The 27007-nt window shown below is 31.6% G+C and overlaps 1 long non-coding RNA gene across 1 annotated transcript in view; it reads left to right on the top strand.

Moving 5' to 3' along the window:
- The first annotated feature begins 452 nt into the window (after positions 1-452).
- LOC135954203 (uncharacterized) overlaps positions 453-27007 on the top strand; it is a 116408-nt gene continuing 89853 nt past the window's right edge. The window contains exon 1 of the long non-coding RNA XR_010576246.1: positions 453-1766. This is a non-coding gene — a long non-coding RNA (uncharacterized LOC135954203). The remainder of the gene's footprint in view (positions 1767-27007) is intronic.

The following is a 27007-nucleotide window of genomic DNA, read 5'->3' as shown; positions in this document are numbered from 1 at the left end:
AAAATGTTTAATACCACAAATAAAAACACAGGCTGCCAAAACTTGAAAAATGTCGAAATCCATAAAAAGAGTATAATTTTTTATTGAATAAATGGAGCTGAATCCGAATTAAATTTATCACATCATGTTTTCAAGATATCTGCTATATGAGGTCTAAAAATGTCCTAGAAATTTAAAATTACAAATACGCAATATTTATTAGAATCAAAAACATTTTTTAAATACTTAATTTTATTATTTTTGTCAATGATTATTTGCTTTTAATTTAACCAATTATATTTCTAACCCTGTCTAAATTCCCACAAAACTACTCCACAAATTATACAACCCTGTAACATCTGACAAACAGTTGTAAAATACCATCCACACAGTGTGTAGACGAAAAATAAACAGAAAGAAGAAACAGCATTTTGCTTATTTGTTTCATTCAGTCTTCGTTTAGTCGTGCGGAAGTGTGGATGTTGGTCGAAAATGAGTTGGGCAATAAATGCACACAGTGTAGACGCGATGAATGAATAAAACAATTTTTTTTTTGTTTTTTCTGTTTGTTAATTGCAAAATCCAATAGTAAAATCAGACTGATATGTGAGTGACAAATGAAAACGAAAGTGAAAATAATTATGGTAATAATAAAAGAAATTTAATTCTAATTGGAACAACAACAAGTCAATTAATTATGAAAAGTAACTAGCTAAACTATTGCAGAAATTTGCAAAGAAAGTGTGAAGGAAAGAAACCAAAAAAAAAAGAATTGTTAGCGATAAAAGAAACATAGTTAAAGAAGATAAATAAAAAGAAAGAGTGAAGCAAAAATAAAGTGACGTTTATATTGCCAGTAAATTATTGTTTGTGTTTGGAGTTTCTAATTTATTTGCTAAAATCGTATGGATTAATAAGTTGTTAAATAATAATAAATATTAAACTAAGATTACAACAAAATAATCAAAAAGAAATTGCGGAAGAAGGGAAACCCAAAAGGAAATACCTCAAAATAACAAAAATAATTGTTTGTGTAGTGACATTGTGCTTGTGTGTGAATGCGTGTGTGCAATGTTTTGTTTTTGTATCAGATTTCTTAAACGGAATAAATTTAGTTGGAATTCTCAAATTTTCGTGTTCACATAAGAATTAACACCAACAACAACTAAACAAATAATTCCTATCCACAATTTATTGGCTTGACAAATATAAAACTTGTTTGAAAAAATCAATCGTAAATTGTATGGCCAACAAAGTCAATAAAAATAAACAAAATTTTAAACCAACAATCGGAAAAATAGTTTTGCATTTTGCATATTCAAACCAAATACAAAAAGTAAACAAAATTGTGACCCTGAAATTCTAATTACATATTCTTGTTTTTTTTATTAACATATATGTACGTACATATAAATATTTTCTTGTCCATTAGTTCAATGTGTTAGCCATTTATTTGCAAAAAAAACAGAAAAAAACTATTAAATTAAACACATGTTTTCAACGAAAATGACATGAAAATAGACAAGTGATAAGCAAAACGTAACGAAAATAAAACAAAATTAAGCAAAAACTGAGAAAATACAAAGAAAAACCTAAAAAAAATCTGCATTATTTGACATTTATCATTTGTTTTTGTTTTAACACCTACAAAACAAAATACAAAAATAAAAAACAGTTTGACAACAAAAAATTCGTAGTATTTTGTTGTTCTACTTTAACCCATTGTGTGTGCATTTCGTTGGAGTAAAATTTACGTTCCACAAGTCTCATAAAAAGCTAAAAAAACGGTAAGTTTTTATTTTACTCTTTGCAGTTTTACATGCAATTTAGGGCAACCAGATTATATTTTATAAAAATCGCCAAATTATTTTAAAATTTAACAATGTTTTATATATTGAACTATTTATTGTTTAATTGCGAGAACTATTTCAAATTAAGCCTTAGAAATTAAAATAGCGCTTCGAATAAATATAAAAGTTAAATTAAAAAAATAAAGAAGATTTAAAATTAAAAAAATTTATATCAATATTTTATTTTGATCACAAATATGTCCGTCCAGTCTTCAATATTTGATTAAGCACAGGCTTGCTACTCCATCTGGAGTATACCCAGAGTTGAAGATACAATAGCCGCTCGCAAATTAGAACCGCTTTGTTTTTGAGGCAATTCTAATTTCTGGACGTTTTCTTTTTTGGAATAAAAAATATAAAAAAATATACTTCCAAAAACAAAAATAAAACACTTTTATTATTTTTTTAATTAAATTTTATTTGAACATTTGGTGGAAAGAATAATGCAACTATGTTTCCATAAGCAGTTTCTCAATGATTGCATGAGCGGAGCAATTATCTATAAGCTAAATGGATTTCGGTGGCAAATTATTTTCCTGATAAAAGCGGATCACCTGTAAATTGAAAAATTTTTTAAAATGACTAAACCTGAAATCAATATTTGTTATTACCTGTTTAATAAATATTCCGTAAAACCATTCGTGAAAAATCCGAGAACTCATCCAAGCATTTTTTGAAAATTTGTAATGCAGAGGATTATTGAAACTTTTAAAACACCTTGGGTTTTTTGCTTTACCAATTACCAATGGAACTAATTTATGTAATCCATCAGAGTTTGCACCAAGTAGCAGTGAAATTCTGTCTTTTTGAATTTCATGTCCAGGGACGTTTTTTTCAAAAGCAGAGACATACAGTGGTTGACAAAACAATGGATACTTTTCCAAATATTTCATTAGTGGCCTAAAATCTGAAATAATTTTTTAAAAAATTTTAACACTTTTGTAGTATCTTATTTGTATACTTTTATTAACTTAATTTAACAAAAAAACAAAGGACATAATTAATTAAATTCTAAAAATGAGGAAACTAAATTAAAAGATTTCTTTATTACGGCATTGACAAAACAATGGAAACTTACGATTTATTTAAACATATATTGTCTAAATTTTGCAATAACTCAATATTTTGTTGGGTATCCCTTATTTTTTATAACTGCTACACATCGACGATGCACTTAACCAATTAAAGAGTCAATGGTCTCCTTTGAAATATTTTGCCATGCCAAACCGCCACCGCCACCGCCAAACTTTACTGTCTTATTTGTGTACTTTATATCTAATCTTTTTCCCTTTGGTCGTCTTACAAATTTTCCATCACTGCCTCTTAAATTGCATTTGGATTAGTCGGAAAAGGGGACAGTATTCCATTTCTGTATCGACCAGTTTAAATGATCCCTGGCAAATTGTATACGAGCAGAACGGTTCTTTTTAGAAATGAGTGTTTTTTTCACAGGACGATAGCAACCAAGACCAGCCTCATTTGCCCTGCGCCTAACTGTTCGGGTACTTATTTCTAATTTTAGGCTATTAACAACCTCTCGAGGAGTTATTTTTGGGAATTTCTTGAACTTTCTCGCTATTAAATTATCTTGTCTATCAGTAGTCTTACGAGGTCTTCCACCTAAATGTTGAGTTTTTACAGAACCCGTCTCACGAAATTTCTTTATAATTTTTGAAACTGATCACTTATTTATTGAATTTTTGTCACAGATACTTTTTTGTTTTAAACCAGCTTTAAAATTGTTAATTATTTTATTTTTTAAGTCTTCACAAATCTTAACTTTAGCCATTTTCGTTAACTTTGAAAAAAAGCAATTATGCGAAAAACTTAGAAAAATAAATTGTGAAAAATTACCAGAATTTAAAAATAAAATTAAATAAAATAACTGTAAACAGGATGCTTTTTACATCGTTCTTTTTAATATTATTTTCGTTTTACACTTCTTTCTTGCTGAAGTTTAAAAGTTTCCACTATTTTGTCAGTAGTGTAATAGTGAATATTTTTAATTTTGTTCCTTTTTTTCAGAATATAATTAATTATGTTGGTTGTTTTTCAGTTAATTTATATAAATAAAACTATACAAGTAAAATACTAAAAAAAAATTTTTTATTTAAAAAAATATTTTAAATTTTGGGCTACATATGGAATATTTGGAAAAGTTTCCATTGTTTTGCCAACCACTGTATGTTTATTAAAATTATCCGGTTTCCTCGACATTATATATTTGTTACTCCATTAATCTCATCTCAGCGACCTTTGCACGATATCGAAGAATAAAAGGATACCGTGTCGTTTCTTAAATTTGATAAACCATACATCACTTGCACAAAATGCATTTTCATCTTTATCGGGATATTCCTCTCTAAATATTTGTTTAGCTTTCTATTTAAGTATGGGTCCAATCAGTGTACACTTTTTTTCTCGTTGATTTAAAAACCACTAAAACAGACATCTTTCCATTTTTGGATATTCAGCGCTGTGCAAAAATTAATTGCAGCATTTAATATTGCTGTTCTATGTGATTTGATGTAGCTGATTGAAGATGTTGTCACACTAAAATCTAGGGCTAACCGGTTCCCTTGAACGCCTTTGTCAAGCTTTTCTAATATTTTGACTTTAGTTTCCAAAGTGTTTCTTTTACGTTTATTTGACATTTCTCATGATACACCCCTTTTTCAGTTTTACTATATTTAAACAGAATCAAAATAAACTTGTGTTCAAATAACAAAAAGAAAAAAATGCACGGAAATTAGAATTTTAAATTAGTGCTCTAATTTGTGAGCGTCTTCTGTACTTGATTTCGCTAAAATACTGCCTTTACAGAAAAAGAGTATCCTCTTGGACATGGACGAAATTAACTTCCTGCTAGTTACTACTGGGATATTATACCATTCTTTTTGAATATTTTCTCATAATTATTTATTATTACAGCAGGGAAGCTTGGACATGTTTCATTTTAATTTGACGCAAAGATTATCTATTGTGATCTCAAAACCAATTACTTATAATGTTAAATAAGTGCTATGGGTGCTCCAGTTAAAATGTCCATACTAGAGGCCTATTTTCTTCAGCATATGGTTGCATAACTGTCTCCACTAAATCTTTATATAACTGTCTATTCATAGTGTTTTCAATAAGGTGTATTGGATCTAATCTATTCCAAGAAAAATAACCCCATACCAAGACATTTCCTCCTCTGTGTTTTACGGTCTTTTTTGTAAATCTTATATAGAATTATTTTCCTTTCGGTCCACGTACATTTCATTGCGCATCATGACCATGCAAATTGATTTTAGTTTCACTCGAAACGATATTTCGCCATTTTATTTTCTCTTCTTCTGTCTGTCTGAGCAAGGAAACTTTTTGAACTATTCTACCTTGTTTTGCTTCTAGCAATCTTCGTCGGACCGTTCGGGATAATACAAGATTCCCAATTTAACTTGAAATTGCCTTAGATGACTTGAAGGCTCCCGTTTAGCTAAAGTAACTAATCAGTAGCTGGAGAAGTTTTTTTTTATTTGCTGAACGCTCTATAGATTTTTTTGGTGTTAAAACATTTGTAACAAAGTTCTTGGACAGTCCTAACAGTTTGCGTTGTGTTGAAGTTGCGTTTTTTTTAAATGTTTTTGTATCAGTTTGCGTCGCATGGCTTCGAAGTTGCGTCGTTAGTGATTCGATTTGCGTCGTTTATATAACAATAGTAATATAAAAAATGGGATTTCCCGTTTAAGTCAAACGCTTCGGTTTGCGTCGTGTTTGTCCGGTCGCAATTAGCGACGCAAACCGGGGTATTGGTGTACATTTTAAGGTTTTTTCCTGCTCTCACAACCGATAAACTAGACGTCTTTCTTTTTCACTACAATGATGTGACTCTAATTGTATAATTTTACTTAATATCTTACTTTTATCGCAAAAAATTCAAATTTTCCTGTAAGTCGTACCTGGTTGGTACGCTGGTCCATTTTAAAAATGGACCAGCTCTTAAAAACGACAAATTAATCAGGCATATTTTGGGAATCATTTGAAAACATTCAAAACTTTATTTCTTATAGTGTATATTTGCAACTATTTTGGATTTATACAAGTCCAGGCACTCTAACAATACATACAAGTTATAATTTTATAATTTTATCAGTAAATAACAATTCTAGAGGTCTTTGATGGGAAATGACGAAACAAATTTTGCAACACTGAACCATATTACAGATAAGAATTAAATGACAGTTGTCAAAAAAGTAATTTCTATTGCCATAATTTAGAAATCGCTACAACTATCTTAAATCTCTCAAGTCTGGCAGCCTCTGCTTATTTTTGAAAATATTCTAAATTCTCTTACATTTTTTCGTGTTACTTTGCAAAACAAAGAACAAAAACAATTGGACTTTTCGTCTTTTGCTTACTATGTATTTGCATTTGTTTTGTAACATTTTTATTTAATTTTAATTTTTTTCATTATCTTAAAGATTATTTACATATTTATTTGTGTTTTTCGATTTGTTAATTTTATTTTAATGTTGTGTTTTTGTTGTTTTATTGTCATTTAATATGGTTGTGCACTTTCCGGTTTTTATTCTTATTTATTTGTTTTATTTTCTTCTTTTATTTTGAAGTTGTTTGACTTGCATATGGTTGCGAGGGAGAGAGAGTGAGAGAGAGAGAATTTATGTTTGAGGTTTTTTCTCCCCTTCTTCTTGAGTATTCTTGTAAGAGTATTGTTGTGTTTGTTGTTTTTATATTTAATTTTTTTCGTTTTATTTTGCCTTTGTTATTGTAGTTTTTCGTCATCAATTCCATTGTTTATTTTCTTGTTTACAAAATTTGATGCTATAAATTTTTATGTTTGTTGTTGTTTTATTTTCGCCCACCCACTTCAAAATAAGCAAAAAAAAAAATGAAAACAACAATTTTAACCAAAAACTTGTTTGTCTGATGTCCCCCTCTTGTTGTTGCTTTTTATGTTTTGAATATTTCAGCGAATAGTTTGTGCAAAAAAGGAAAGAAAAATGTTGGTTTTTCTTTTAACCCTTGTAAGACTATTGTTTTTGTTAGGATGGAAGGTTATCTACTAAGATTTTATTCTTATTGGATTTTATTAAAAGTTTTTTATAATAAATGTTTGTTTCAAAAATTGTATTATTATTTTAAGACAAACTTATTACAGAGACTACACCGTTTCAAGTTGAAATTGAGAAAATCTAAATTTATATTGAGAAACAACAAATTGAAATTCAGAAATTCCAATTATGTAATAGCAACCTAGTTACCCTACCTATTGAGAACAAAAAAATTGAAATAAATTAATATTGAGAAAAAACAAATGCAATACAAAGGACATGCACGTGTTAAAATAACTAGTCACGTAGCTGGTTACCCTGTTGTCAACCTAACTGGCTAGTTCGGGACAGTATCGTAGTACTGCTAGGTAACTACCTTAGATATAGAACCACACACCACTTTCAGACAAAACCAAACACATCTACAACAAACCTACACAAAATTCCTCTAAAAAATATTTCAATTCCGACAACAAGAAATTGGAGTGATGAGTCTTTTAGACAAAAATGCAAGGCAAACAAAACAAATATTTAAAAAGTAACAAATTTATGAAATATCTACATGGAATTTTTATTTTAAATACCAACTACATATAGAAATACCTTCAAAATGTATCTTTAATCGTCTGCCCATCTGGTTGTCTGTTTGTTTAACACATGTTTTAACACTTTGAACGCACAACAACGTCATCATAATAATCATTGTAGCGATAACGATAATGATGATCATGATGAGCAGCACAATTTTTGTCGGAGTGTTGTGAGGGGTGTGAGTGTTTATAAATATTTGTGTGATGATACGGAACAGAATGTCACACGGTATAATTCGGGCCATAAGTGGCAATTTTAGACTGAAACTATGAGAGAAATGTTTAATTTTTTTTTTTATGTTTTCAGAAATCAACTTATTTTACTAAAAGATCAGTAGAAATGGTGAATTTTCAGCCAGTTGCAATTTGTAGTTGGATATCTAGTATTCTTTGGTCCTCATTGTCATGAAAACGGATAATGACTCTATTGGCAATTGATCTATTAACAAATCTAGTTTTAACTGACATTCTTGGATGCGTAATTCGTCGTCCTTTTTATACCCTTCACCTTCGTGAGAAGGTTATATATAAGTTTGTTATTCCGTTTGTAATTTCTACATTTTTCATTTCCGACCCTATAAAGTATATATATTCTGGATCCTTATAGATAGCGGAATCGATATAGACATGTCCGTCTGTGTGTTGAAATCAACTTTCCGAAGCCCCCAAATAACTCCGAAATTCTTCCGTCTCGGTCGATATTTAAAATCGAGAAAATCGGTTCACAAATGGCTGAGATATAAGGAAAAAACTAGGACAACCTCGATTTTTGACCTATTTTTGACCTATATCTGGATTACTAAGTCATTAATATAGACAATATGGATATCTAATGATAGATATTTCAAAGACCTTTGCAACGACGTACAGTGGTGGCCACCAATTTAAGACAAATTTTTTTTCATCAACTGAATTTTAAGTGCGATAGAGCCAAATAAAAGGACCTCTAAGGGTATGAAATTTATTATTAATGTTTCTAGTTTCTGAAAAATGTTTGGAAAAATCGGTAAAACATATATGGACAAAGATATGTGGAAATACGTTGACCCACCTTAGCGAACATCCGCTGTTAATAACATGATATGACCGAAACTAATGGAACTAAAAATACGAAATTTGGTCCGAATATTTTACAATAATAAAAATATAATGATATAAATGTGAGAAAATGTGTTTATTTAAAAAAAAAATTTTTTGGTCAAGTTGTAGAAAAATTGTATGTGTTCGTGGTGAATATGTATGAATTGACACAGTCGAATAAAACACACTTGTGTGTTAAAACAGTCCTCATGCATACATATTTGTGGAAATATTTGAAAAAATAATTGACAATCACGTGGAATTTAGCAAACAATTTTTGTCTTAAATTCCTGGCCACCACTGTATATAAGACCATAGTAAGTTGGACATACAATGGGTCAAAATCGGAAAAAAAAATTTTAACCCGAATTTTTTTTTTCACAAAAAAAAATTTAAAAAACCAATAAAAAAATTTAAAAAAAAAATTTAAAAATTTTAAATAAAAATCGAAAAAAATTTTTTCCAAAAAATGAAAAAAACAACTGGAAAAAAAATTAAACTTTGTTTACCTAAAAATATTTAAAATTTTGACGTATAATTTGGTGAAGGGTATATAAGATTCGGCACAGCCGAATATAGCACTCTTACTTGTTTTTTTTTTATTAATTCATGTTTGTCAGGAGTTCAGCTGCACTCTTTGGCAGTTTACTTTCGATAGGGTCGATCGAACTACATATTTTTAAAGATAAAAATTGTTCGTTTTGTTTTCATTTGAAACTGAATCTTTTTCACATTTATGAATTGTTTTATTGCTTTATATTGCATATAGTATCTAGATTAGATTATATAAAAAGTGTGTTATTTTAAGCCTGATAGAACTTGAAATTGTAGAAAATATTACGTAAAAGTTAATTTTCACAAAAAAAAAATATTTTTTGTTAGAAAGAGCAATAAATGGCATTAATATTTGAAAATTATTCCAGGAATATGGCCACCGCAGCTGTACTTTACTAGGAGTATTATAGACGTCCAATTTTAGGCCACTTTTTCGAGCATTGCTGGTTTATTTCACGAATAATACCAACAAAGTTGGCCTCCAAGGCTTAAAATGTAGCTGGCTTATTAGCATAAACCAGTGACTTCACCTGGCCCCAAAGGAAATCATTGATCACATCTTGGAGGCCGATTAACAGGTCTATTTCTCGAAATCAAGTTATCGCCAAATTTAAATTTTAATAAATCTAAATCAAATCCTATTGAAACCTCATCTCATGCTTATTTTCAAACAAAAAATCATTGATCATGGTGCCGTAACGATCATTTACAGTAATGCGAGATCCGATTTTATTTTTGAAGATATAAGGTCCGATGATGCAATGAAATGGAGTCTGTGGGTCTCAGAAAACCAAAATTAACCTCATAGCTAAACAAAATGCACCCATACGGTACATTTTTCTGGTTGTAATAGAGTCTGTTGTGTCTGTTGTGGATTGGTGCCACTTCATATGCTGCAATTTTGTTTGACTATTAAGCCAAAAATAAGCCTCATAGCTGAAGACAATTTTGTGATAAAACAGTCGTCTATAAGTTGCACGAATCAATGACTAATGTTCAAAGTAAATTTGAATAATTTGGTAGCGTTTTTCAAGCTTCAATCAATTCATGATGTTTTGCAGAGCATAATGATCATAAATATCAAAAAGTGATAGAACTTACCAAATAGTTAGCCGTTTCGTTAGCTCTATCAGGCTTAAAAAACACCCTTTACATAGGTACTTTATACAAAACATTGCTGAAGGGAGTTCGAGTATTTTTTTTGGTTTTTGCTGACATATTTTAACCTCAATCGTAGGTCTTTATTCATTTATATTTTAGCTTTAATTGTAGGTCGTTATAGGGTCATATTTTATTCTTAATCGTAGGTTTCAATAGAGTCATATTTTATCCTCGTATACATTAATATTTTAATCTTAATCGTAAGCCTTTATAGAGTCATACTTTAGTCTTCATACAGAATTATATTTGAACTGTATTCATTGGACGTTATAGATTCATATTTTGGCTTTATTTTAATTAATTTCATTTAAACATTCAAAGACATTCTATTTACAAATATGTTTTCTGCGTTATGTCGTGAAAGAGCGATATAATTCGTGGCCCGATTGACTAGACGATAGTGAGCTTAACTATCAATTTGAGGGTTGCGGGTTCGATTCCCACCAGCGACTCTGGGTGTATCTGCAGAATATTCTATCACATTTTTGGTATTTCGTTCGAATTACGAATTTATTCGTGATCGTCAATCGTAACAATATCGATTATTGTGCCAGGAAATGATCGTTCTCGTTGGATACCAGATTATCGATACACAGAGAAAACGGATTCGTGACAGCAACCGAATTTGTTGCCAATCGAATTTTTCGCTTCTATCAACAGAAAGTCAGTTGATAAAGAAGAATTTCGGTTAAAGCAACCAAACTTGTGTTATCTCTTTTAAAATTTTGTAGCCACAACTATGAAATTCGGTCTCTAAGGAAGAATCATTCGATTGGCAACAAATTCGGTTGCTAACACGAATCTGTTTTCTCTGTGTAGATCCAATTAAATGTTAATCGATTAAATGGCTTCAAAAACAACAAAATATCACCACAGATGACTAATAGTGAATCTATTGTGTAATGAGACCAAAGTATTGGGTGTACAGCATAAAAATGCGCGAATTTTTTTAAGTTTTAGCTTTTATTTTGGAACATTATTGCAATATAAATTTATTTAAAGTATTGTCCATTGTTAGCTATGACCTTTCCCCATCTTTCTGGCAACATATGGATTCCGAGCCAAAAGAACTGCTCATCTATCCCAGAGAGAGAGAGATTGAGAGAGAGAGCGTTCTGAATCGATCGAAACAAATAGTATTCGGACGGGGCAAGAGCTGGACTATAAGGAGAGTGAGGTAAAACTTAACTAACACTTCATCCTAAATACTTTTTAACAGATATTGCATTATTTGGCCGAGCATCGTCATGATGACATATTACGGTTTCATGTCTGCATATTCATTAGGTTTTTTGCGCAAATGCTCTCTTCAAACGAATCAGTTGCGTTCGCTACAGGTTCCACGTGATGGTTTGGACAGATTTCAGCAGCTCATAAAAGATAGGAAGCTTTTGCTTCCACCAAATGCAGAGCATTACCTTAGCGCAGGGAAAGGCAACCTATACTATTGCATTTTACGTTTGTATTAGTTATACACTCTCTCCGCACTCACCACGAATCGGTGTTGCCAGCAAACTTTCGTCTCTTTTCCCCAATTAAAAATCTCATATTGTTCATCATACATCTTCAAAAGTTGGGACATTTTTTTTTTCACTGGCAACGCTGATTCTTAAATTGTGCGATAAAAAAACGATACACAACCTGCTTGTTTGAGTTCTCAAGCTAGACTGATTAAAAGTTGTTTATTTCTCTATAATGCGTGTGCACACGTACGAAAGAGAAGAGTAAATGAAAAACGCGGCGCCCATGTTTTGCCTTTCCCTGCCTTAGCGTCATGGATATTTTGGTGTTGATTCGACTAGTTCGGGCTTCACATACGATCATCGCAAGTAATTATTCGGTGCAAAAATTATGTTCTTTTAAAGCTAAATTGTTTGCTAAATTCCATGTAATTATCAATTATTTTTTTCAATATTTCCACAAATATGTATGCATGAAGTCTGTTTTAACATACAGGTGTGTTTTATTCGACTGTGTCAATTCATACATATTCACCATGAACACATACAATTTTTCTACAACTTGACCAAAAATTTTTTTTTTTAAATAAACATATTTTCTCACATTTATATCATTATATTTTTATTATTATAAAATATTCGGACCAAATTTCGTATTTTTAGTTCCATTAGTTTCGGTCATATCATGTTATTAACAGCGGATGTTCGCTTAGGTGGGTCAACGTATTTCCACATATCTTTGTCCATATATATTTTACCGATTTTTCCAAACATTTTTCAGAAACTAGAAACATTAATAATAAATTTCATACCCTTAGAGGTCCTTTTATTTTGGCTCTACGCACTTAAAATTCAATTGATGAAAAAAATTCAAGTATATGTCTTAAATTGGTGGCCACCACTGTATATACAGTATTGGCCATAACTAAAGCAACCCCTCAATGGATTTTTTCAAATCATAATTTTTTTTGATAAAAACGGCTTTTTTGGGATGTATTTTGTATATATTTTATTAACTAATATTGTTAATGTTCATTTAATATTCATTTAGTAAAAGATAATTTTATTGAAAATTAATTTAAAATGATAAATCATATAAAAACTCAAAACGCAACGGACAAAACAAAAGCACCCCCTTATAAGATGTTTAAAAATTTGACTCGGTACTGCATATTTGCAATGTGAAATATCGGGAATCACAAACTTAAAAATTCCAAAAGATAAAAATATTGGAAGACGTAGTGTGCAAAATTTAAGTTTTATACAGTTTATTGTAAAAAAAAAACAATGACAAGGAACAAGTACGCCAGTAAATTTAAAATTAAAGTTATTGAAGACTGGAAGACGGGCTTATCACTACACGAATTTAGTAAAAAATATTCAATTAACAGATCAGTTATTTCCAGGCTCGTTTCAAAATTTTTTAAGACTGGTCGAAAATCGACGGTGCATTCTGGAGGTCGTTCGCGAAAAAAACACGATATTATGATTCCTTGATCAAAAGAGCAATACAAAAAGCAATACCTACAGCATCAGCTATTCAAGAACGAACAAGTTTAAGATTATGCTTTAGCGAAAGAACAATCCGTAGAAGAGTAGTAGAAGTCCGATTATTCAGCTGACGACCAGCAAAAAAAACATTTCTATCAGCTAAGAACAAGAAAGCTAGACTGAAATTTGCCAAAGCCCACATCGACTGGAGTGTCCAAAAATTAAAGACAGTACTGTTCCCTGCCGAATCCAAAAACAACTTAAAAAGTTCCGCTGGAATAAGGCGTGTATGCAGACGAAAAAGAGGAAGACTGAATCCTAAGTATTGCAAAGGAACAATTAAACATGGAGGAGGCAATGTAATGGTCTGGGGTTGCTTTTCTGGTCAAGGATTTAGGCCAAATCATAAAATTTATGGGATTATGGATCGGTTTATGTACCGTGATGTATTGAAAGCTGTAATGTTGCCTTATGTCAGTGAAGAGATGCCAGTTATAGGGAGCTTCCAACAGGATAACGATCCTAAGCACCCCTCCAAAGTTTGTAAGACTTGGCTACACAGCAATAAGATTCAAGTTCTTCATTGGCCTTGTCAATCTCCCGATCTCAATCCTATTGAGAACTTGTGGCACATTGTTAATATGAAAATAAATCGTGAAAATTGTTGAAATAAGGATCGGAAATTTTCACGATTTATTTCATGCCGTTAAAATAGTCTGGGAAGGAATATCGAAAAACGCCATAAAAGCATATTATGTTCTATGCCAAGAGATGTTCTTGTGCCATCCAAAACAAAGGATTTGCAACAAAAAATTAACTAAAATTTTTTGTTATAGTATATCCTTGAAGGGGTGCTTTAGTTTTGTCCGTTTCATTTTCTACCTTAAAATATTTTTTGATTTTAAGTTACCTCCTATAGAAAGGTTAACTTTGAAAGTATTTGTTTATCAATACTAAACATATTAACAAATGAAAATAATACATAATAGATATTTAAAACTTTGATTTTATACAAAAAATACCATATGAAAAAAATTCATTGAGGGGGTGCTTTAGTTATGGCCAATACTGTATATAAAAATTAAATTGTCCATGTATGTAATGTCATCACGTGAGAACGGCTGGAGCGATTTGGCTGATTTTTTTTTATTCGTTTCGAAATTTTCAGAAGATGGTTTGTAGAGAAAAAAAAATTCAAAAATTCCGGGTAAAACTCGGAAATTCTTTTTTTTTGTGGGTCCAGTCAACTGTAATAAAAAAGCTCCCTAAAGTATGCAGTACAAATTTAGATATTTTATTTGCAAATAAATAAGAACAGGCTGGTGTGCGTGCCTTGGAGAAACCTAATGAACTAACATTAGTAAATGCTACCGGGCGAAGCCGGGGTGATCAACTAGTTTCATATATAAATTGTCTTTCAAGGTCTCTCGGCTTCAATTCGTATGGTACCCAATTTCCCTTCTTTTGCATGAATCCTGCTGTTCGCAAACGTTTTGAAATTGTACATTGATAGCTCCCAATGATTTTGCAAGCTCTTGTTGAGTTTGACAACAATCTTCATGGAGTAATGCCTCCAATTCTTGGTCTTCAAACTTTTTTTTGGCTGGCCTGGGCGATCTACATATGTCTTCCGTTTCAAAATCATCACTTCTGTACCGATCAAACCATTTCTCGCACGCTGAAACTGATGAAACACATTCACCATAAGCTTTGGTGATCAATTGGTGTGCTTGCACTTTTTTCAAATTAAAGATGTAAAACAATTCTTACCGCATATTTATGACGCTTTGTTGGTACAAAATTCGACGTTTTCGAAGCAAAAATTTAATTTATATACCCTTCACCTTCATGAGAAGGTGAAGGATCACTAACTGTCTATTACGACAGAGTGATCTGATGAGTTCATATGCTTCAAAACACATTTAAATTCCCCATCTTTATGAACATAAACATCTAACATTTTTTACTCAAAAATTTCCACAACGAAACTCATTTGTAAGGCTTTATAAGTTAAATTCTATACTCGACATTCATCAATTATTTTATGGCCAAAACTCAACATATTTAAAATCCTCTTATATAAAGAAAAGGTAAAACAACTCACTCCTGATTGTAAAAATAAAATGTAAACTTGTCTATAATTGTCCCTACAGATTAGATGATGATTCTATGTAAAATGTTATTTCTCTAACAAGTATTATTAAATACTACAAACAGAAGACAAAAACAATTTAAAGAAATTCATATAAATATTTGAAATACAGGCCCAAACTAAAAATAAAACAAAAAAAAAAAACGAAGCACAATAGCGACTACAACCACAAAAACTCTGCCAGCATATAAGAGAGAAGGAAATTATATGCTTGAATAACAATCATCACAAAAACATGACTAAAAGATGGAGTCAATTGTAAGCAGAGGCAGCCAACAACCAACCTACAACCATCAACCATTCACAATGAATTGGGGCACTGTGTTACAGGAAAAACACAAGGAAATGCAGAAAACTCTGTAGTAAATTTTATTTTTTTCATATTTCATCTTGTTTTTCATTCATTCATTCTTTCTTTCGTTTTTTGTAACCATGTCCATGATCCTTCTACGTATAATATTTAATGTGTTTTCTTTTTTTTTAAGTAAAAATCCTTGTTTAAACTCCCTGCAGCCCCAAACATTGCATGGAATTTTTACGGGCATGGACAAAAAACAAAATGTGAAACAATGAATTGAAATGAATTGTACTGACATTATTGTTGTAGTTTTTGTTATTGTTATATGTATGCAGTTTTACTGGTAGCGGTATTGTAGTACTTACAATGTATATTGTTGTAATAACAAATTAGTTTTCTTTTTCGGAAACTTTAACCAGAGACTTTTGATTATGTGTTTCAACGTTTCTTTGATTTCTATCATTTACATTTGTTGGTAATACCTTAACTGAACTGCGTACTATTGTTTGGGGATAATACTATGTACGAGATAGCGATAGTGATATGACTAAGAATTCGTCTCTGGCATGCAACTTTAATTTACAAAATCATTTTCGGAGATAATTTATCTGTAACAATTAATGAACAACAATCGATTTCTGCCATCATGCCTTGGCTTGTTACAACATTTTGGGCATGTCTGTGATAATTGTAGAGTCCTAAAGAATGTGAGGATTTATTCCCAAATCTGCGAACTATACACCACGAAGCACTATAGACCAATCGTTTTTACCGAAAACACTAGCAAGACTGATTGATGTTCGTGTGAGGAATATGCTCTCCTTGGTAACTTCTACAAAGCACAACATACCTTAACAGGAGAGCGATAGAAACGGTCCTGACATGGCTTTCTCGGTACTATAGAGGAGACACTTGACCGATAAGCGTTACAACTTCATGTCTTTAAGAATAACCAGTAGTCGATGTCTTAGGTGAATAAAGTATTGAGAAGTTCCAGTTCCATTAAATCTATTTAAAGCTTGGCGACACACTACTAGGTAGATTCGAATCTCCACTCTTTTGGAAGCTTAACAGGAATAATAACCTTTTTAGGCTCATCTCCTTAAATATTAAACGAAAATATCTTCGCAAGATATCAAAAAAGAGTTTCATCGGTTTCAAGGTGCTAGAGATGCGGAAGTGGTGATTTTGACTCGGAAGACAAAGAATTGGAGGCATTACTCCATAGAAATTGTTGTCTAACTCAACAAGAGCTTGCAAAATCATTTTGAGCTACTCAAGCAGCAATTTCAAAATGTTTTCGAGCAGCAGGATTCATCCAAAAGCAGGAAAATTGGTTACCATATGAATTGAAGCCGAGAGATCTTGAAAGACGATTTTGTATGTCGGAAGTTCTGCTTCAACGCTATAAAAAAATTAATTTTTTCATCGAATTATTACTTGCGATGAATAATTGATCCCTTACGATAACCCAAAGTGTAAGAGATCGTATTTGAAGCCAAATCAAACAGCCGATATCAAAGCAAAATATCCATGGCATTACGATAATGCTCTGTATTTGGTGGGACCAAAAGGGTCCTAACTATTATGAGCTGTTGAAATCTGGCCTGATCATCACATGGAACCTGCACCGAATGCAACTAATTCGTTTAAAGGAAGCATTGGTCCAAAAACGCCCAGAATATGCGGCCAGAAATGAAAACGTAACATTCCATCATGGCAACGCTAGGCCACTTGTTGCAATACCTGTTTAAAATTATTTAGAAAGAAGTGGTTGGGAAGTTTTGCCTAACCCCAGACCTTGCCTCGTCCGGCTACTATTTGTTTCGATCAATGCAGAACGCTCTATCTGAAATACGCTTCACATCAGCAAGGAGTATCCGAAATGATTCGTTCCTGGCCTCAAAAGATCAGCATTTCTATTCGAATCAATATTTCACATAAAATATGTTCCCTTTTTCCCATTTTTCGTTCATAGACTTTGTTCACGTGCAACATACCCATGATGTCAAATTTTTAGATGGAATTTTGTAAACAATAAACTGCTGTTACTAACAAAATCAACTACTGTGAATGAAAAGTTTAGGGGAATATCACGATAGCAATTTTCCTTTCGAGGTAAATGGATATTTCATGGAACATAAATTTCACATGTTTTTCATATGTTGGCAGAAAGATGGGAAAAGGTCATATCTACACAGAGAAAACAGATTCATGATAGCAACCGAATTTGTTGCCAATCGAATGATTCTACCTTAGTAACCGAATTTTACAGTTGTAGCTACAATTTTTTAGAAGCAGTAACAAAATTTTGATTGCTTCAACCGAAATTCTTCTTTATCAACTGATTTTCTGTTGATGGAACTAAAAAATTCTATGTGTACAACCGAATCATTCGATTGGCAACAAACTCTGTTTTCTCTGTGTAACAATAGCCAATTCTGTGAATAAACAATTTTATTTGTGTAACTCTTCATCGACGTTTCGCAAGCCTTCGACAAAGTATGGCATGATGGATTATCGATAAAAATAAAACAATATTTACCAGTGAACACACACAAGCTTCTAGAAAGTTATTTAAGTCATCGAAAGTTCGTTCTTAAAGAGGGAGACTTCATAAGCCTATTGAAGCAGGCGTACACCAAGGAAGTATACTGGGTCCCTTCCTATATTTGCTATATACTTGTGATATGCCTACAAACAGTCGAACCCACATATCTACTTTTGCTGATGACACAGCTATACTAGCCATTCATGAAAACCCCCAAGAAGCATCTGTACTTTTACAAGACCATATACTCGACATAGAAAGGTGGTTAAAACAATGGAGAATAAAAGTAAACGAGCAAAAATGTATACATCTTACATTCACATTGCGTAGAGAATCATGCCCTCCAATCCTAATAAATAATCATATAATACCTCAACAAACTGAAGTTAAATATCTAGGTCTGCATCTAGACCGACGTCTTACCTGGAAAAAGCATATAGATACGAAATTGACTCAAATGAAGTTAAAATTACTACAAATTTACTGGCTAATTGGTAAAAGCTCGAGATTGAGTTTAGATTGCAAACTTTTGCTGTACAGCACAATAATAAAACCCATATGGTGCTATGGAATTCAATTATGGGGCACGGCCTCAGCATCTAATATTGAACAAATTCAAAGATTCCAAAATAAAATATTACGAATGATAACAGCAGCGCCTTGGTATGTGAGAAATATTAACATTCACAAGGACCTAGGTGTCACCCTGGTGAAAAATGAAATAAAAAAACAAGCGGAGTCATATTTGAAAAAGTTAGAAGTCCACCCAAACCCACTTGCACGAACATTAATGAGAAGTAATGGCTACATCCGACTAAGAAGAAGGAATCCAACAGACCTGCGCTGATGATAGGCTCTATAAATTAAACATTATTTTTCGTCCAACTGTGGTGGGACGTAAATAAAAAAAAAAATAATATTTAGATTTAAGATTTGAACAAATTATTGATAGTTCACATTATTTTGTGAAGATACAATAAATAAAATATGAAATAAAAAAAAAATAAAAAATGTTGTTGAAACACCTCTTCCTGGGATGTAATCAGAGGAGTCATTCTAGCTTCAATATCACACAGCTGCAGTCTTCCCCTAGGCATGTCGGGTAGGACCTTCTAGTAAGCGAGGATAACATACAGAGTTATGTGCAGGATTTATTGGATCGTAATGCGTATACGGCAGCTATGAACGACATTCATAGAGACGCCATCAATACAACAGTTTCAGGGTACCTTATGAATATTATTGAAGGACCATAGCAGACTTGCCACAGAAAACAAGAGTAGTTATATCGAAACTGAGGTCGGTATGGAACAACAGCCTTAGTGACCGCATAGAAGTGTCGTCAAAAATGTTGCGCCAACTTGTGCTCAGGGTCCGCATGATACCCACAATCTACATCTATTCTACATTTCTTAGTCCAATGGATTTTTGGATCAACCCAGTTAAAATAGAACAGTTTCTTGCCCTGCACATCGATGCAGAATCGTCGTATCACATCTCCAACGCGAAGTCAGGCTTACCTTGAGGCTTTTCAATTAGGGCGGAAAATCCACACCAAACTTATTTTTGTGGATGCAATACCACCTTGCGAACTGCTCGTCTGATAAATGCCAATTCAGATTGTTATCACAGCCATTTATCCAAAACTAAGCTTCGTCGCTAAACACCATAAATATGATGATCGTGATTTCGTTTGCACTAATGAACACTCATTTTGATAATAGAGTTTTACCATTGGGAAATACTGTACCATGGTGATTTGCCGCCACAGACTATCGACATCGACATTTCAATCTTCCACTGCCAATTTTGTGCTTGTATTTCCTCGAAAATAGTGTGTGGTGGCTGCATTTATTTAAATATTGTTCCATGTAATTTCAACAAACGTTATTGTAACGAATACCAAAGTTTCAAGATAAAAGAGAACTAGAAAAATAAATACCCAGAAACTTAATGTTGCAAACATTATCCTAAAGGTTTAACTACAAATACAATATGAATAAATAATCTTTGACATGTCTTTATTTCGTTTGGTAACCTTTCTTCTTTTTATACAAAAAAAAAATATGAAAATAAAAATAAATTCCTAAAATTCTATAATTCTACATAAGAAATGTGTCAGAAAAAACTTATAAAAATTTTAAGTGAAATGATATTCGTTTGCTTTATGAAACATTAACATTTTTAAACATTCCATGATATTTATGAATTTATCAATCTTGTATTTCAAATATGATCGATTTTCTGATCGAGCTCTAGTTTGTATAATTTCCCTTTTATCCAGCTCAAAATAGCATTGTACAGACCGGAGTTTAATTAGTTTTGTGGAATCATTCTGCCATAGTGGAGTAAAATTATGATAACTAGGTTTAAACATTTAGAGGTATCCTCCAGTGCTGTCTTAAAAAAAACATCAAGCGCCTTTGCAGGCGACCCTCTTTGACCTGACATCAGGAATGTTCGCCTACTGTTATCATAAATGACTGGTGACAAGAGGAACTTCTTACGGAATTTGTAAAGGATATTTCATTCCTTTCTTTAAATTTCAATAAAACAAATTAAGGACTGAGATCGAAAAATTCTTAACACACGTTTTTCATTAAAACCTTTAATCCAAGTATTATTCGATTTTTTTGATCAAGTTACCTTTGTAAAGCATGTCATTTATTATGTTTAATGTCAATTATGTTCATTTGTTCTTACCCCCTGTCTACACTTGACAAATATTTATCATAACAATAAATGACATTTGTTGTCAAGACAAAGTTGTCTTAGCAAAAGCACTAACAATTTTGTCATAACGAAGCAATAATACTAATAAATGGAGACTATACCTGATCATTTTTTATCTTGACAACCATTTTGACGTTTATCATGATAAAAATTTATCAAGTATAGACAGGGGGTTAAAACGAGTGACGAGAAAAAAGTGCGTACTAAAATTATTAAATATTTTCATCAAAACCCAACTTGATCCTACAAAAAGTTGGACAAACAATCAAAGGTCTGCCGTTAAACTGATTCCAATGATATTTAACAGTATCAGGATATCAGTTGATAGCAAAACTGGTTCAGGTAGAAGGAATGTTCAACATGATGTTTCTAAAGCCCATAAATAGAAAGCATTTTAAAAACAGCTCCCAACTCATCTGGTAGGAAAACAGTTAGGTTAGCTCAGTACTCCGACTATTTGGTACGAAAAGTTAAAGCAAATGCAGGTTTAACAAGTAAGAGTGCTATATTCGGCCGTGCCGAATCTTATATACCCTTCACCAAATTATACTTCAAAATTTTAAATATTTTTAGGTAAACAAAATTTAACTTTTTTTCCAGTTGTTTTTTGAATTTTTTGGAAAAAAAAATTTTTCGATTGTTATTTAAAATTTTTTTTTTTTTTTAAATTTTAAAATTTTTTTTTTTTTAAATTTAAAAATTTTTTTTTTTTTAAATTTTAAAATTTTTTTTTTTTAAATTTTAAAATTTTTTTTTTTTAAATTTTAAAAAATTTTTTTTTTTAAATTTTAAAATTTTTTTTTTTTTTAAATTTTAAAAATTTTTTTTTTGTTTTTTAAATTTTTTTTTTTAAAAAAAAAATTCGGGTTCAAAATTTTTTTCCCGATTTTGACCCATTGTAGGTCCAACTTACTATGGTCTTATATACGTCGTTGCAAATGTCTTTGAAATATCTATCATTAGATATCCATATTGTCTATATTAATGTCTTAGTAATCCAGATATAGGTAAAAAAAATAGGTCAAAAATCGAGGTTGTCTTGGTTTTTTCCTCATATCTCAGCCATTTGTGGACCGATTTTGCTGATTTTAAATAGCAAAATTCTCGAAAGCATGTCTGACAGAATTATTGAAGATTTGGATCCCGAAGATATCTGGGGTCTTCAGAAAACTGATTTCAACAGACAGACAGACAGACAGACGGACAGACAGACAGACAGACAGACAGACAGACGGACATGGCTTAATCGACTCCGCTATCTATAAGGATCCAGAATATATATACTTTATAGGGTCGGAAATGAAAAATGTAGAAATTACAAACGGAATGACAAACTTATATATACCCTTCTCACGAAGGTGAAGGGTATAAAAACATATAAGGATGAAAAAGTTCCTATTTTTATGTTGTCGAGGGAATGTTTTAGAAATGTTTAGGACCCAAAAGCAGAAAATTTGCCCAAAAGTTCTTGGCACGGCAAGCAAACAGCTGTAGCGGCAAAAGAAGCCAAACACTTGTTACAAATTTACATCAAGGAGTGTTTCGAAAAGAGGATGCTTCCATTCATAAGACTTCTTAATGTGTTCACTCCTTTTGGCCTTATTTGGCATCCTGTCACTATGGTAAGCAAGGTCTTGAGTGGTACAAGAACAATAATGTTGTATTTGTACCAAATCCTCCAAACTAGCTGAAGCTAAGCCCAGTGGAAAGACATTGGGTTCTTGTTAAAAAAGAATTAAAGAGTTAAAAAAGGTGTCCAAAAATGTGGTAGATTTTAAACGAAGATGAACTACCTGTTCGAACAAAGTGACAGAAAGCTCTATAAAAACCTTAATGGAAGTGTTTCCGGCAAATGTTCGACAATTTATCACTATTGATTAGAACTTTAAAAATATTTTTTTTGGGAAATTGTAATAATAATTTCAATCAAATAAAGAAAGAATCAAAACTGTAAGTTTAGTGGTTTCATTTTTATTAACATTTATGTATGTTAAGAATTTTTCGATCTCAGTCCTTATGTGTGAGATATCATCGACATTTTTTATACATTTGAAAGGCCTATAGATGAAATTATCTACAGAATAAAACAGCTATCAAATGTTTGCCGCGTCTTCGCTGATTGGCGCGCATGCGAAATGTCTAATTTTCCATGACTCTGGCGCATAAACCAGCCTGAATTTTACCGATGGTTTGTGGCTTATTCACAAAGACACGCTACTTAAGAAAATCCCACAAGAAAAAGTCTAACGGGGTCAAATCGCACGATCTCGATGACCATTTCACATCACCTGCACGTGAGATGACCACGCCCTTCAATCGATCGTGCAGAATGTTGATGCTCATATCATCCAATTCAGGCCAAAAGATGTTGGTAATCATCAACCTACAGCGCTCGCCTTTGACGGTGATGGTCTTGCCAAGGTCGCTTTTAAAGAAAAATGGACCGATGACGCTGGCAGCCCAAAATCCGCACCAATCAGTGTTTTTTCGGGATGCTTCGGAAGCTCTTTGATGTCATGTGGTTTGGTATCTTCCCAAATTCTACACTTTTGTTTGTTGGCGTTTCCATTCATATTAAAGTGGAACTCATCGCTGAAGAAGATCGATCACGGAACTTTGACTGAACAGAACACCAATTTTGATAAAACAATTTTATCATTTGTACGTGCTGTTGAACGCAATAGGCAGCCAATTCGACAAATGTAGCTGCCACAATAATACCGCTATCAACTGTCAACGTTGACCCTTTATTGTAGTGCTATTTTAATACTATTATGTACTTTCAAATCTTGTCTGGGAACTTACTACAAGTTTGCAAGGCTTATCATCATAGCTTGTCTGACAGAAGCGTCTACTGCTTTACTTTTTTTATACCCTTCACCTTCGTGAGAAGGGTATAAATAAGTTTGTCATTCCCTTTGTAATTTCCACAATATAATTTTCCGACCCTATAAAGTATATATATTCTGGATCCTTATAGATAGCGGATTCGATTAAGCTATGCCTGTCTGTCTGTTGAAATCCATTTTCGGAAGACCCCAGATATCTGCGGCATCCAAATCTTCAATAATTCTGTCAGACATGTTTTCGTGAAGTTTCCTAATTAATCAGAAAAATCGGTCCACTAATGACTGAGATATGAGGAAAAAACCAGGACAACCTCGATTTTTGACCTACAGTGAGCCTCAAAAGTGAGTAAACACCAAAAATTATTTGATTTTTTTAAGATAATGAAAATTCTAAAATCTATCCATCGATTAAAATTTAAAAGTTTCGGTTTGATGAAGATTGAGTTGAATAATAGAATCGGTTCTGAAAAAAGAATATTTAAGTCGGAATATATTGATTTTTATGATCTTAAAAAATCAAAAAATTCACTGGTATATATTTGTATTACTAAGTCATTAATATAGACAATATGGATATATAATGATAGATATTTCAAAGACCTTTGCAACGACTTATATACGTTGGACCTACAATGGGTCAAAATCGGAAAAAATATTTTATAACCCGATTTTTGTTGTCACTAAAAAAAAAATTAAAAAACTAAATTTTTTTTAAAGACTTAAAAAAAATATTTAAATTTAAAATAACAATAACAAAATCGGAAAAAATATTTTTTAAGCCGAATTTTTTTTCAAAAAAATTTTAAAATTAAAGATTTAAATACAAAAAAAATTTAAATATCACTTCGAAAAAAATTTTTTTCCAAAAAATATTTAATATTTAAAATTTGTATTTTGAAGTATAATTTGGTGAAGGGTATATAAGATTCGGCACAGCGAGAATATAGCTCTCTTACTTGTTTAAATTTGTTATTAAAATTTTAAATTCTCTGCAAATCTTTAATTGCAATTTTGTTTTCTCATCGAACAAATACCTTCAAGTATCTGTTATAATATAGGATAAGTGTATTTTATACAGTATATATCTACATAAATATTTATGTAACAGAGAGCGTGTACGGATGCAACTATATGCAGCTACTTAAAATTTTTACCAACTAAAGAGGGTACTTGTCTAGATTTAGGTCGAGTATTTGATTTTGCTGTTTTTTTTTTCTTCTTACTTTTACTCTATATACAAAATATTTTACATATACTTTGATGGATACAAAAGAACGTTAAAGCAATGGGATGATAATTACCATAAAACAATGCTCTTTCATTTCTGCCACAACGTTCTTAATGATGTGGCATGTAGTTTTGAATACCACACATACCAGATAAATTGCCAGCCACTCTTTTACTCTCAGTCCTATTCCTTTGAACACATACTATTTATGTGTATTAATATTGCATATATGCTGTGTAAATATGTATATAAATACATGCACAAATATGCGATTAATATGCTCAGGCATACCTTGAATATCCTAGAAATTTTCAGTTAACAAGAATTAACAAACAAACAAGCATTCATCCATCCATCCACATATTCATTCATCCATGCCTCTATAGATAGGAGTAAATAAATGCATATATTTTGTATTTCGTTATAAGCCATTTTAATTTTGTTGTTTATTGTCTGTATTTATTGGTTACTGCTTGTTTAACTAAAAGTGGCATAATTTTTAAGTCCTTGTGGTTTAACAATTACTTAGTTTAAATACTAGCGCATGATCTTTATTAAGAGTGTATGATTTAAAATTTTAATACACTTCATGATAAGTATAACATACGTTGTAAGGATATAGATTCATCTCCAAAAATTTACAAATTAAATAACCACATGATGGTCATTTAATTTGTTGCTGAAGATTTAATGGTTCATCTCCAAACTCTTGTGAAAGCATTCAACATAGTTTGAAATATTGGATCAGAAGGATATAGACATTTTAAAATGTATTAATAAAGAATGAACAAATGATCGTCCCTTCAGAAGAAGCTGATTATTTCTGCCAACAAAGAAGTTCGAAAGCTAAATGTTGTAAGTCTTTTGTGGACAAAGCAAATTGTATAACTTTATCCTCCTAAGACCTGAACATGAACCAATTTAGATATTAGAGATATTAAGTTCACTTAATCAATTAAAATAATAAAAATAGTTACTTTTTACTTTATTTACGGAATTAAGTTAAAACTTTGAAAAGCATGTCAGTTATTATGTTTCATGTCAGTTATTATGTTTAATGTTTAATTATAACCCTCTAACCCGCAAACTTTCAAAGGCTAAAAAAAAGTTGTCGGGAAATTCTTCCTAGGGTAATTATGACCCAATAAACTAAGAACAGTCATCAAAAACTAATTTGCAAATTAAGTTTAGGAACCAGATGCAAAAAGGTGAAGAGTGCCTCAGGGCATTGTTGTCGGTTTAGGTGTAAAAAACAATAATTGTGATACGATTTTATTGAAAAACTAATAAAAAAGAACTAAAAATATTTCGAATAAATCGGGCGACTATGCATCACTAACAAAACAGCTGACAGAACAAAAACTAAAAGTCAGAATGCATTTCGACCTTCGAGGGAAATGTTAACAAATCTGTAACTAAAGTCACAGTTAAATTTAAAAAATAAATTATAATTACTTTTTGAGATAATTGGTGTTTTGTAATGCATGCCTTGAGGCACTCTTGCGGGTTAGAGGGTTAATTTATTGTTAATCTGATTGAAATGAGTGAAGAGAAAAAAGTGCATACTAAAATTATAATATATTTTCAACAAAACTCAACTTGGTCCTACAAAAAGTTGGCCAAACAATCACAGGTCTGCCGCCAAACTGAATCCAATGTTATTAAACCGGTAGGAAAGCAGTCCGTTTAGTTCAGTATTCGGACTATTTGGTACGAAAAGTTAAAGCCAATGCAGGTTTAAAAACATAAAAGCTCAAAGAGTTCCAGACAGGAACTCTGCTAAAAATTTAGAGGCCATAGGCAGAGCACGGAAATTGGAGTCAAATTTTATTTAAACAAGAGAGCTATATTCGGTTGTGACGAATCGTATATACTAGGGTATTCAATTAATTGGGTTTATGGTTTAATCGGTTAATCTAGCAAATAATTAATCGAGTTTTATTCGATTAACCGAATAATTTCTATTTTCATTTCAA

Source organism: Calliphora vicina, chromosome 3 (assembly GCF_958450345.1).
Source record: "Calliphora vicina chromosome 3, idCalVici1.1, whole genome shotgun sequence".
NCBI classification, from domain to species: domain Eukaryota; kingdom Metazoa; phylum Arthropoda; class Insecta; order Diptera; family Calliphoridae; genus Calliphora; species Calliphora vicina.
The sequence above is the reverse complement of the archived record's forward strand: the minus strand, read 5'-3'. Positions and strand labels throughout refer to the sequence as shown.